At 38.8% G+C, this 13,964-nt stretch overlaps 1 pseudogene; it reads right to left on the reverse strand.

Moving 5' to 3' along the window:
- Positions 1-11,781: 11,781 nt before the first annotated feature.
- Positions 11,782-13,204, reverse strand: LOC117720960 (eukaryotic initiation factor 4A-I pseudogene; annotated as a pseudogene).
- Positions 13,205-13,964: the final 760 nt, after the last annotated feature.

Genomic DNA, 13,964 nt, shown 5'->3' on the forward strand with positions numbered 1-13,964 from the left:
CATCCAGTGGAAAATGGACAGCACTTTCAACAAGTGGTGCTGGCTCAACTGGAGGTCATCATGTAGAAGAATGCAAATTAATCCATTCTTATCCCCTTGTACAAAGCTCAACTCCAAGTGGATAAAGGACCTTCACATAAAGCCAGACACACTGAAACTAATAGAAAAGAAGTTGGGGAAGACCCTCGAATACCTAGGCACAGGGGAAAAGTTCCTGAACAGAACACCAATGGCTTATGCTCTAAGATCAAGAATCGACAAATGGGACCTCATCAAATTGCAAAGCTTCTGTAAGGCAAAGGACACTGTCAACAAGACAAAACAGCAACCAACAGATTGGGAAAAGATCATTACCAATCCTAGATCTGATAGAGGGCTAATATTGAATATATACAAAGAACTCAAGAAATTAGATGCCAAACAACAAAATAACCCCATTAAAATTGGGTAAAGAGCTAAACAAAGAATTCTCAACTGCGGAAACATGAATGGCCGAGAAGCACCTTAAGAAATGCTCAACATCCTTAGTCATCAGGGAAATGCAAATCAAAACAACCCTGAGATACCACCTGACACCAGTCAGAATGGCTAAGATCAAAAATTCAGGTGATAGTAGATGCTGGAGAGGATGTGAAGAAAGAGGAACACTCCTTCATTGTTGGTGGGGTTGCAAGCTGGTACAACCACTCTGGAAGTCAGTCTGGCGGTTCCTCAGAAAATTGGACATAGCACTACCTGAGGACCCAGCTATACCACTCTTGGGCATATACACAAAAAATGCCCCAACAAATAACAAAGACATATGCTCCACTATGTTCATAGCAGCCTTATTTGTAATAGCCAGAAGCTGGAAAGAACCCAGATGCCCTTCAACAGAGGAATGGATACAAAAAATGTGGTACATTTCCACAATGGAATATTACTCAGCTATTAAAACTAATGAATTCGAGAAATTCTTAGGTAAATGGATGGAACTAGAAAATATCATCCTGAGTGAGGTAACCCAATCACAAAAGAACACACATGGTAGTTACTCACTAATAAGCAGAGATTAGCCCAAAAATTTGAAACAACAAAGATTCAACTACCAGATGACATGAAGCTCATGAAGAAGAAAGAACAAGTAAGGATGCCTAGGTCTTTCTCAGAAGGAGTAACTAAATACACAAGGGAGCAAATATGGAGACAAAGTGTGGGACAGAATCTGAAGGGGAGTTGTATGGAGACCATTCCACCTGGGTATTCATTCCATGTGCAGTCACCAAAAATAATTGCTGATATGGATGTCAGGAAGGGAAAGCTGACAGAAGCCTGATAAGGCTGTCTCCTTAGAGGTCCCCCAGAGTCTGACATAGCCAGAGGCAGATACTTGCAGCTAACCATTAATCTGATCAAAGGTTCCCAATGGAGAAGTTAGAGAGTAAACTTAAGGAGCCTAAATGGTTGGTGGCCCCATGAGGAGAACAACAATACCAACCAAGCAGAGCTCCCCAGGGTCTAAACCACCAGCCTAGGAGCACATATGGAGGGACACATGACTCCAGTTGTATATGTAGGGGAGGATGGCCTTGTTGGGCATAGGTGGGAGACAAGGTCATTGGTACCCTGAAGGCTGAGCACTGAGTGTGGGGGGGAGAATCTGAAGGTGGGAAGGGGGATTGGGGGTAGGTGGGTAAACACCCTCATCGAAGCAGGAAGAGAGGGATGGGATAAGGGGTTTCTGGGTGGTGGGGGAATGTGGTAAGGGGATAAAATTTGAAATGTAAATATTATATCCAATAAAAAGGGAAAGAAAAGAAAAGCGGTTAGAACCAACATCTTTAATAAAATGTCAGCCCTCTTTAAAAAAAAAAGCTATCTTGATACTAAAATTTGTTTTGAGAATTGTATATTGCAGAATGATCAGCCTTCATGTATCTACTCAACAAGCAAGCTGGGCAGAGCTGCTCAAACCTCTGAGGTCCAGGAATTCCATCTGGAGGCAGTGAAGACATAGCATCAGAGGCTTGCCAATTTGCCCTTCCCCCCATTCCTCTTCTAATATCTCAACGCCCATAATCAGCTTGAAGAAGCTAATGAAGAGTCAGTACCCCTATTCCCTGGGCTTGGGGACTAAGGTGATAAATGTTGGGCTGTCTTTCTAGGGAAAGGTAGTGGTTTTGTGGGAATAGAGAGGATTAGCTAGGATTTATTGCATAGCCATAACCTACTAGTAGAAATCTGTACAATTATTACCAAGATGAAGATATAATTTCTTAAGTGGCACCAATTTACTTTGATTTCAAATTTTAAGGTTTTCATAGGTACGAGCTTCTTATTGATATAAAAGTGAGATGAATATTGTTACTCTCATAGGCATTGTACCAGTACAACACATTTAGGAATACAAGGCTTAGACCCAGTCCTTCTTTAACTTTTTTTAAACTGATTTGAGATGGACAGCCTGTGAGTTAAGGGACTATAGCAAATTCATGGCTTGGAGTTTATTCTTAGGGTGTTTCCTATGTTTTATTTAGAGATAGCTGAGTGGAGTTAACAGGCAACAGTCCAGATTACCTTACATGGATAGTTGGTTTTCAAAACATCAGAAATCCACAGAATTGACGTGACAAACATTTCTGTATTAATGTTCATTTTGATTAGAGACCTGTCTGCTCCTGACAGCTTCCTATATTGAATTCTAAGAAGAAATTGAGCATCTTTGGAGTTACTCCAGTTGTGGTGAGACAGCCACTAGACAAGAATTGCCTCTTTCCATCTACAGACAAATTACTGTCCAGAAAAGGACACACTTGCAGAATAGTCGACTGATTATATCTACCTAGACAGAGTATCAGCCCTTAATAATTCTGCAGCACTAAGATCTGTCAGATGATCCTGGGCCAGAAGGCAGAAGAACAGATGCTCCAAGGTTTTGAAGTAGAGGGAATGCCCAGGTGTTCAGAGGTCTCTATAAATTGGCTAGGTTTTAGAAGCTATGCTTTGTGCTTTTCACTATTATAGTTAACTCAGCCTGGATTTCTGACAGGGTTGAAAACTTATAGCCTCATAGCCAATTCTGGCTATTTACCTTGAGAGAAAAGATTTGAGTGGATGATCGTCAGCTAACATTCATCCTAAAGCCAAGGAAAAAGCCAGGTTCAGAACTAAGTGTTTTAGTTAGGAGAGACGACAGAGGTTCTGGTTAGTCAACAAAATGATGGACTGGGTAGTAGGACTATCTTGTACCTCACGGGTACAAATTGGCATAATTATGCTCTAATTGTATTTTGAGAGAAAAGTTTCATTTTAACAGGAAGGGTGATATGTAGGAGGAGCTAAGGTGGGAGGAGTAAGGAGAAGAGGAGGAGTAAGAAGAGGAGAAGAAGGAGAGGAGAAGCTAGGTGATGAAAGAGAGAAAGAGGGGGGAGACAGCGAGGCAGATGTTCATGTATCTCCACCAGTCAAAGATAGTTGATATATCTAGGTTGTGTAGAGGGTTATACCTCTGATTGAACAATATCAAACTTATAAAGCCTATGATTAACATTTTTTTTAAAAAAATGTATAAATGCAAAAATTAAAAGGGGGCATGGGATAGGGATTTTCTAACGGGAGGAATGGGGAAAGGGGATGGCATCTGAAGTGTAAATAAAATATCTAATAAAAAATGAAAACTGAAAAAAAGAGAATTCTTTGTTTAGCTCTGTATCTCATTTTTAATAGGGTTACTTGGTTGTCTGGAGTTTAATTTCTTGAGTTCTTTGTATATATTAGATAATAGACCTCTATCAGATGTAGGATTGGTAAAGATCGTTTCCCAATCTGTTGGTGGTTGTTTTGTCCTATTGACAGTGTCCTTTGCCTTACAGAAGCTTTGCAATTTATGAGGTCCCATTTGTCAATTCTTGATCTTGGCATATAAGCTGTTGGTGTCCTATTCAGGAAGGTTTCCCCTGTGCCCATGTGTTCTAGGTTCTTCCCCACTTTCTCTTCTATTAGTTTCAGTGTGTTTGGTTTTATATGGAGGTCCTTGATTTACTTGGACTTGAGTTTTGTACAAAGAGATAAGAATGGATTGATTTGCATTCTTCTATAGGCTAACCTTCAGTTCAACCAGAACCATTTGTTGAATATGCAGTCTTTTTTCCACTGTATGGTTTTATTACCTTTGTCAAAGACCAAGTGATTATTGGTATGTGGGTTTATTTCTGGGTCTTTAATTCTGTTCCATTGATCTTTTTGCCTATCTCTGTACCAATCCCATGCAGTTTTTTATCACTACTGCTCTGTAGTACATGTTGAGGTCAGGGATGGTGATTCCACCAGATCTTTTATTGTTGAGAATAGTTTTAGCTATCATGGATTTTTTGTTATTCCAAATGAATTTGAGGATTGCTCTTTCTATCTCTGTGAAGAAGTGAGTTGGAATTTTGATGGGAATGCATTAAATCTGTAGATTGCTTTTGGCAAGATGGCCATTTTTACTATATTAATCTTGCCAATCCATGAGCATGGAAGATCTTTCCATCTTTTGAGATCTTCTTCGATTTCTTTCTTCAGGGACTGAAGTTCTTGTAATACAGATCTGTCACTTGCTTGGCTAAACTCACACCAAGGTATTTTATATCATTTGTGACTATTGTGAAGGGTGTCATTTCCCTAATTTCTTTCTCAACCTGCTTATCCTTTAAGAAGAGGAAGGCTACTGATTTGTTTGAATTGATTTTGTTTCTCGTAACTTTGCTGAAGTTGTTTATCAGGGTTAGAAGTTCTCTGGTGGAGGTTTTGAGGTCACTTAAATATCCTATCATATCATCTGCAAATAGTGATATTTTGACTTCTTCCATTCCAATTTGAATCCCTTTGATCTTCTTTTGTTGTCTAATTGCTCTGGCTAGGACTTCCAGTACTATATTGAATAGGTAGGGTGAGAGTGGGCAGCCTTGTCTAGTCCCTGATTTTAGTGGGATTACTTTTAGTTTCTCTACATTTAGTTTGATGTTAGCTAGTGGTTTGCTATATATTGCTTTTACTATGTTTAGATATGGTCCTTGGATTCCTGTTCTTTCCAAGACTTTTACCATGAAGGGATTTTGAATTTTGTCAAATGCTTTCTCAGCATCTATTGATATGATTATGTGTTTTTTCCTTTGAGTTTGTTTATATAGAGAATTACTTTGATGGATTTCCATATATTTGAACCATCCCTGCATTCCTGGGGAAAAGTCTACTTGATCATGGTGGATGATTGTTTTGATGTGTTCTTGGATTTGGTTTGCCAGAATTGTATTGAGTATTTTTGCATTGATATTCATAGGGAAATTGGTCTGAAGTTCTCTTTCATTGTTGGGTCTTTGTGTGGTTTAGGTATGAGCATAATTGTGGCATCATAGAATGAATTGGGTAGTGTTCCTTCTGTTTTTATTTTGTGGAATAGTTTATAGAGAATTGGTGTTAGGTCTTCTTGGAAGGTTTGATAGAATTCTGAACTAAATCTGTTTGGTCTTGGGCTTCTTTTGGCATGGGTTTTTTTTTTTTTTAATTCCTGCTGCAATTTCTTTCTGGGTTCTAGGACTGTTTAGATTGTTCATCTGATCCTGATTTAACTTTGGTGTCTGGTATCTGTCTAGGAAATTGTCCATTTCATCCAGATTTTACAGTTTTGTTGAGTATAGGCTTTTATAGTAGGATCTGATGATTTTTTTTAATTCCCTCAATGTCTATTGTTATGTCTCCCTTTTCAGTTCTAATTTTATTAATTTGGAGACTGTCTCTGTGTATTCTGATTAGTCTGTCTAAGGGTTTATCTATCTTGTTGATTTTCTCAAAGAACCAGCTCTTTGTTTTGATGATTCTTTGTATAGTCCTTTTTGTTTCTACTTGGTTGATTTCAGCCATGAGTTTGATTATTTTCTTCTGTCTACTCTTCTTGGGTGCATTTGCTTCTTTTTGTTCTAGAGCTTTCAGGTGTGTTGTCCAGCTTTTAGTGTGTGCCCTCTCCAGTTTCTTTTTCTTAGGCACTTAGAACTATGAGTTTTCCTCTTAGCACTGCTTTCAATGTGTCCCCCAAGTTTTGCTATGATGTACCCTCATTTTCATTAAATTCTTAAAAAGTCATTAATCTCTTTATTCCTTTCCTAACTAAGTTATCATTGAGTAAGCATTGTTCAGTTTCCACGTGTATGTGGGATTTCTGTTGATTTTATCATTGATCAAATAGAATATGATAGAGTGCACTAGAGTATTTAAATTTTCTTGTATCTGTTGAGGCCTGTTTTGTAATCTGATAGAATGCACTGGAGTATTTAAATTTTCTTCTATCTGTTGAGGCCTGTTTTGTGACTAATTATATGGTCAGTTTTGAAGAAGTTACTATGACATACTGAGAATAATATATATTCTTTTATTTTGGGATTAAATGTTCTATAAAAATCTATTAAATCCATTTCATTTATAACTTCTCTTAGTATTACTGTGTATCTGTTTTGCTTCTGTTTCCATAATCTGTCCATTGATGAGAGTGGGGTGTTGAAGTCTTCCACTATTATCATGTGACAGGCAATGTGTGCTTTGAGCTTTAGTAAAGTTTCTTTTACAAATGTTGGTGCCCTAGCATTTGGAACATAGATGTTCCAAATTGAGATTTTATCTTGGTTGATTCTTCCTGTGATGAATATGAAATGTTTATTCTTATCTTTCTTGATAACTTCTGGTTGAAACTCGGTTTTATATTAGAATGTCTACTCCAGCTTTTTTCTTAGGACCATTTGCTTGGAAAATTGGTTTCTAGCCTTTTATTCTGAGGTAGTGCCTGTCTTTGTCACTGAGGTGCATTTCCTGTATGCAGCAAAATGTTGGATCCTGTTTATGTATCCAGTCCATTAGTCTATGTCTTTTTATTGGGGAATTGATTCCATTGATGTTAAGAGACTAAAAGGAGAAGCAATTGTTGCTTCCTGATATTTTGTTGTTAGAGGTGAAATTATGTTTGTGTGGCTATCTTCTTTTGGTTTTGTTTGAAGAAGATTACTTTCATTCTTTTTTCTAGAGTATAATTTCCCTCCTTGTGTTGGTGGTCTCCCTCTAGTATCCTTTGTAGGGCTGTATTTGTGGAAAGATATTGTGTAAATTTGGTTTTGTCATGGAATATCTTGGTTTCTCCATCAATATTGATTGAGAGTTTCACTAGGTACAGTAGCCTGGGCTGGCATTTGTGTTCTCTTAGAGTCTGTATGATATCTGTCCAGTGTCTTCTGGCTTTTATAGTCTCTGGTGAGAAGTCTGGTGTAATTCTGATAGGTCTGCCTTTATACATTACTTGACTATTTACCTTACTGCTTTTCATATTCTTTCTTTGTTTTGTGCATTTGGTGTTTTGATTATTATGTGATGGGGGAATTTCTTTTCTGATATAATCTATTTGGAGTTCTATAGGCTTCTTGTATAATCATAGGCATCTCTTTCTTTAGGTTAGGGAAGTTTTCTTTTATAATTTTGTTGAAGATATTTAATGGCCCTTTAAGTTGGGAATCTTTACTTTTCTATACTAATTATCCTAAGGTTTGGTCTTGTCATTGTGTCTTGGATTTCCTGGGTGTTTTGGCTTAGGAGTATTCTGCATTTTGTGTTTTCTTTGAAGTTGTGTCAATGTTTTCTATGGCATCTTCTGCACCTGAGATTCTCTCTTCTATCTCTTGTATTCTGTTGTTGATGCTTGCATCCCTGAATCCTGATCTTTTTTCTAGGTTTTCTATCTCGTGGGTGGTCTCTTTTGTGATTTCTTTAATGTTTCTAGTTTCATTTTCATGTCCTGCATCATTTTGCTCAATTCCTTCACCTGTTTGGTTGTGTATTATTGTAATTCTTTAAGGGATTTTTATGTTTTCTCTTTAAGGGCTTCTACCAGTTTTCCTGTGTTCTCCTGTATTTCTTTGAAGGAGTTATAAATGTCTGCCTTAGGATGTTAGCCCAAAAGCTTGGATTAGTGAAGACTCAACCCACAGACCACATGAAGCTCATGAAGAAGGAAGACCAAGAGGGGATGCCTCAGTTCTACTTAGAACGAGAAACAAAAATGCTCAAGGGAGCAAATAGGGAAACAAAACATGGAACAGAAACTGAAGGAGGGGCCATCAGGAGACCATTCCACCTGGGTATTCACCCCATGTACAGTCACCTAATCTAAACACTGTTGTGGATGGCTGGAAGTGCATAATGTGAGGAACATGATATAGCTGTCTCCTTAGAGGTCAGCCAAAGACTAACACACTCAGAGGACAATGTTCACAATTAACCACTGATATGATCAGGGGTTTCCCAATGGAGAACTTAGTGAGAGGACTGAAGGAGCAGAAAGGGTTATTGACCCCAGGTGGAAAGCAACAATACCAAACAACCAGAGCCCCCCAGGGTCAAAACCACCAGCCTGGGAACACATAGGGAGGGATCCAAGACTCCAGAGATATATGTAGGGGAGGATGGCCTTGTCAGACATAGGTGGGAGAGGAGTTTCTTGGTCCCATAAAAAAAATGAACACACAGTGGGGGGGGGGGAATGATGTGAGGGTGGGGAGGGGATAGTGAGGGGGGGGTAGGTGCGGTCACTGCCTCATAGAAGCATGAGGAGGGGGATGGGATAGGAGGTTTCTGGGTGGTGGGAGGAAGTAGGCTAAGAGGATAAAATCTGAAATGTAAATACTACAACCAATTTTAACAAGTGGGGGAAAAAAAAGTCTTTAGAACCAACATCTTTAAAAAAAAAATGTCAGCCCCCTGGGGGTGGGAAATTTTTTTTTCTTGATACTAAAACTTGTTCTGAGAATTGTATATTGCAGAATACACAGCCTTGGTGTATCTACTCATTAAGCATACTGAGCAGACCTGCCCAAACCTCTGATGTCCTGGAATTCCATCTGGATTCAGTGAAGACACAGCATCAGAGGCTTATCAACTTACTCTTCCCCCCAACCCCTCTTCTAAAATCTCAATGCCCTTAATCAGCTTGAAGAAGTTAAAGAAGAGTCAGCGCCCCTATTCCCTGAGCTTGGGGACTAATGTGGTTAATAATGGTCTGTCTTTCTAGGGACAAGTAGTGGTTTTGTTGGAACAGGGGGGATTAGCTAGGACTTATTGCATAGCCATAACCTATTGGTAGAAATCTGTATAATTATTATCAAGATGAAGTTATAATTTCTTAAATGGTACAAAATTTACTTTGATCTCAAATTTAAGGTTTTCATTGGTACGAGCCTCTTATTAATATAAAAATGAGATGAATATTGATACGCTCATGGGCATTGTGCCTGTATAACACATTTAGGAATACAATGCCTAGACCCAGCCCTTTTTTAACCTTTTTAACTGATTTGGGACGCTTAACCTATGAGTTAAGGGACTATAGCAAATTCATATTTTTGAGTTTATTGTTAGGGTGTTTCCCATATTTTATTTAGAAATAGCTGAGAGGAGTGAACAGACAACAGTCCAGGTTACCTTACATGGATAGTTGGTTTTCAAAACATCAGAAGTCCATAGAACTGACGCTACAAATATTTATATATTAATGTTCATATTGATTAGAGACCTGTCTGCTCCTGACAGCTTCCTATGTTAAATTCTAAGAAGAAATTGAGCATCCTTGGAGTTACTCCAGTTGTGTGGTAACAGCCACTAGGCAAGAATTGCCTCTCTCCATCTACAGACAAATTACTGTCCAGAAAAGGACACACATGCAGAATAGTCGACTGATTATATCTGGCTAGACAGAGTAATCAGTCCTTAATAATCCTGCATCACCAAGGTCTGTCAGATGATTTTGGGCCAGAAGGCTGAAGATTTGATGCTCCAACGTTCGGTAGTATAGGGGCTTTTCAGGTTTTCAGAGGTCTCTATAAATTGGCTAAGTTTTAGAAGCTATGCTTTGTGCTTCCCACAATTATAGTTAACTCAGTCATTCTGGATTTCTGACGGGGTTGAAAACTTACAGTTATTTACCATAAGAGAAAAGATTTGAGTGGATGGTCGTCAGCTGACATTCATCCTAAAGCCAGGTTCAGAACTAAATGTTTTAGTTAGGATAAATGACAGAGGTGCTGGTTAGTCAACAAAAGGATGGACGGGGTATTAGGACTATCTTGTACCTCACTGGTACAAATTGGCATAATTATGCTCTAATTGTATTTTGAGAGAAAAGTTTCATTTTAACAGGAAGGGTGATGTGTAGGAGGAGCTAAGTTGGGAGGAGTACTGAGAGGAAGAAAAGGAGTAAGAAGAGGAGAAGGAGGAGAGGAGAAGCTAGGTGATGAAAGAGAGCAAGAGGGGGGAGACAGGGAGGCAGATATTCATGTATCTCCACCAGTCAAAGATAGTTGTTATATCTAGGTTGGTCAGTGGGTTACACCTCTGATTGAACAATTCCAAACTTATAACGCTTATGATTAACATTATTTTTTAAAAAATGTATAAATGCAAAAAGGAAAAGGGGGCATGGGATAGGGGTTTTCTAAGGGGGGGAATGGGGAAAGGGGATGGCATCTGAAGTGTAAATAAAATATCTAATAAAAAAAAAACAACAAAAAAAGTCTGCCTTAAAGTCTTATTTTATCATCATGAGAAGTGATTTTAAATCTGAGTCTTGCTTTTCTGGTGTCATTAGATATTCAGGACTTGCTATGGTGGGAGTACTAGGTTCTGATGATGCCAAGTAACCTTGTATTCTGTCACTTACATTCTTGGACTTGCCTTTTGCCATCTGGTTATTTCTAGTGCTACCTTCACTCACTATCTCTGACTGTAGCCTGTCTTTCCTGTTATCTTGGTTGTGTCAGAACTCCTCAAAGTCCAGCTGTCTCTGTGATCCTGTGATCCTGAGACCCTGGTTGTGATTGCTCCTTGGGAGTCAGGTTGCTTCTGGGCTTCTGAAATCCTGGTGTGCCTATACACCTGAGATCCTGTGGTCCTATTATCATATGTTCCTATGTGTTAGAGCTACTGGGAGTCCAACCTCTTCTAGGATTTGAGGGACTGTGTACAGAGCTGAAGCCTTTGGGCTGCTCCAGGCTCAGGTGCAGACAAGAAGGGTCTTGTGCTACTGGCCTTTAGCTCACTCCTGTATTTAAATCATTACTTCATATATGCCTTCTCTGGTCTTTATCATTTATTCTTTTTTACTAATTTTGATCTTAGTTTTCTTTCTTGTTTTATAGTTCTTTGAGATGTCCAGATATTGTTTCATTCTTTGCTTATTTGTATATGTGAGGGAATGCTGCACACATCCATAGTATATCTGTGGAGAAGAAACCATTGTTTGCCAATCATTTCTGTCCTTCCACTATAAGTCTCCAAAGTGGAACTAATGGTGGTTAGGCTTAGGAGCATGAGACTCCCAATGAAGCAGTTCACTCTTATATCTATCTATATTCCAACCCAATGAATCCAATTGATCCTAATGATATGTACATGTGTGGGACATCATTGTCAAGATTCAGACAACTTACCTACCATTTTCACACCCCCAAAGAAAAATGAATTTCCTGCTCCAGCATTCATCAGTTGCCAAGACCACCTCTTAAATCCATGCAAGATAGTATTTTATTTGTATTTTTCCTTCTTTTTGCCTCATAAGTGACATTTATTCAAAGAGAGAGAGAGAGGAAAAATGAAACAAAAAAAACAAAAAAAACAAAACCAAAACAAGATGTCTGTGCCTTGGCTCCTTTCCCTATCCCCTCCAGCTGTTCCTCAGCACCCCCCCCCCCCAGTACTGCATCCCGGGCCAGGGCCAGGTAGCAGGACATTCCCTCAAATGAAGTCAGCAAAGTTGGGGGCCATCTCTTCAATGGAGCTGTTGTGGAAAATCTCAACATCCTTAAGAGTCCTCTTGCCTTTTTCAATCACGATGTTAATAGTCACACACTCCAAGTCAAACTAACCACATTGGCCGATTCTGTGGTTGTAGTTTTCCCTGTTGGTGGGAAGGTCATAATTGATGACTAAGGAGACCTGCTGCACATCAATGCCTCTGGCCAACATGTCAGTAATAATTAATACTCTGCTAGATAGAGCCAGATCAGAACTCCCTCATGATTATATCTCATTCCTTTTGGTCCATATCTCCATGCATGGTGGAAAAAGTGAATTCTGGGCATGCATCTTTTCAGTGAGCAAGTTCACCTTCCTTCTGGTATTGATTGATAAGGATTACTGCCTGGGTGATGGTCAGTGTTTCATACAAGTCACAAAATGTGTCAAACTTGCACTCCTCTCATTCCACATTGATGTAGAATTGGTAGATACCCTCCAGGGTCAACTCTTCCTTCTTGAAAAGAATTGAAATAGAGTCTCTCACGAACTTTTTGGTCACCTCAAGGACAGAGGGGGCATTGTAGCAAACAACAAAACTACCTGTGTGTTACTGTTGAGCTTTTAGAATATATCATTGATCTGATCCTTAAACACATGGCTTAACATTTCATCTGCTTCATCCAGTATGAACATCTTGATGTATTGGGGGACAAGTATCATGAGTTAAGCATATCAAACACCTGGTCAAGGTGACCACGATGATATGGATAGCTTCCATTTGCAGTTTCTGCATCTCAACACACATGTTGGTGTCCCCAATACAGGCATTACAAAATGCACCCATGTAGTCTTCTAATGCCATAACCACCTTCATTATCTTCTGGGACAATTCATGAGTGGATGCCAGAGCATAATCCTGAGTGACCTTTAGACCTAATTCAATCTGCTGCAAAATTGACATGGCAAATGTAGCTGTTTTCCCAGTCCCAGAATGGGCTTGAGCAATCACATCATACCCTTGATACCAGGAAGAATAGCTTAATGCTAGGTGGAAGAGGGATTCTCAAAACCATAGGCATACATACCACAGAGGAGGGATCCTGAGAGAGGCATGTATTTGAAGCTATCCACAATCTCATTCCAGTTACACTCGATGATACCTTCCAACTTCATCTCATCAGGGCCATTGTCTCTGGATTGAGAATACTGACTCGTAGACATGATCCTTAAAAATCTCTCATTTTTATTTTTTGAAAATTTCAAATATGAGTACCATGTTTGCATCCTCTTCCTCACCACCAGAACTCTTCTTATGCCTTTCCACTTCCTCTCAAATTCAAGACATTTTCTCCTTTATATTAAGTTGCACACTTGTACACATAGAGATATACTTATATATATATGCATATGTACAGAAGCAACTTAATCTATTACTGGTGCTCATACTACATGTCATGTTTAATTCTGAGAACTTTAGATTTAGTAAACCATAAGTAGGGCTCATCCCTGAAGAAAATTGATTTTCTCTATCTCTGTAACCTGTTGATTGCTTTTAGCATATTATCTAGGGACGAGTCCTTGTGAGATTTCCTTTTTGAAAGTTGAAAGCTTAGCTGGGTGAGGTCTTGGATTGGAGCAGCACCTCATTTTTTGTTTCTTATTAGGATTTTCTTTAAAGTACTCATCTCTTTAAGGACAAGAATTATCTCCAAAATTAAAAATCCTGGTTATCCTTTTGTCTTTAATTGCATATTTTATATTTCCTCTTGCCCTTCTTACCCATTTTCAGAGTATGCTTAATATCCATTGCCAAAGAAATTACTCCTAAACTTTTCAGTTTAGTCTGAAGCATATTCTTAGGAAAAGGGTATAAAGCCACATTGTGTGACAAATATTTAAGAATGGTTTTTAGCCAAGTTGCTAAAATTGTTTCCCTAAAAACTATTTGAGCTAGGCCTCCATAGTCTACAATGCTGTCAGTGTCACTTTCATTAAAGTTCGTATGGTCTGTTAATCCTCACCTCAATTGCTTCCCTAGTCCAAAATCCCAGAGTCTTTCTCACCCCTTGTAAAAGCAATGGGATCAAGTCTGTTACAGCAATAACACCTTCTCTGATACCAGCTTCTGTTTTAGTTACATTTTTAGTGCTGTGATGAGAATCATGGGAAAGGCAATTTAT

The sequence above is a fragment of the Arvicanthis niloticus genome, chromosome 1 (assembly GCF_011762505.2).
Source record: "Arvicanthis niloticus isolate mArvNil1 chromosome 1, mArvNil1.pat.X, whole genome shotgun sequence".
Lineage (NCBI taxonomy): Eukaryota > Metazoa > Chordata > Mammalia > Rodentia > Muridae > Arvicanthis > Arvicanthis niloticus.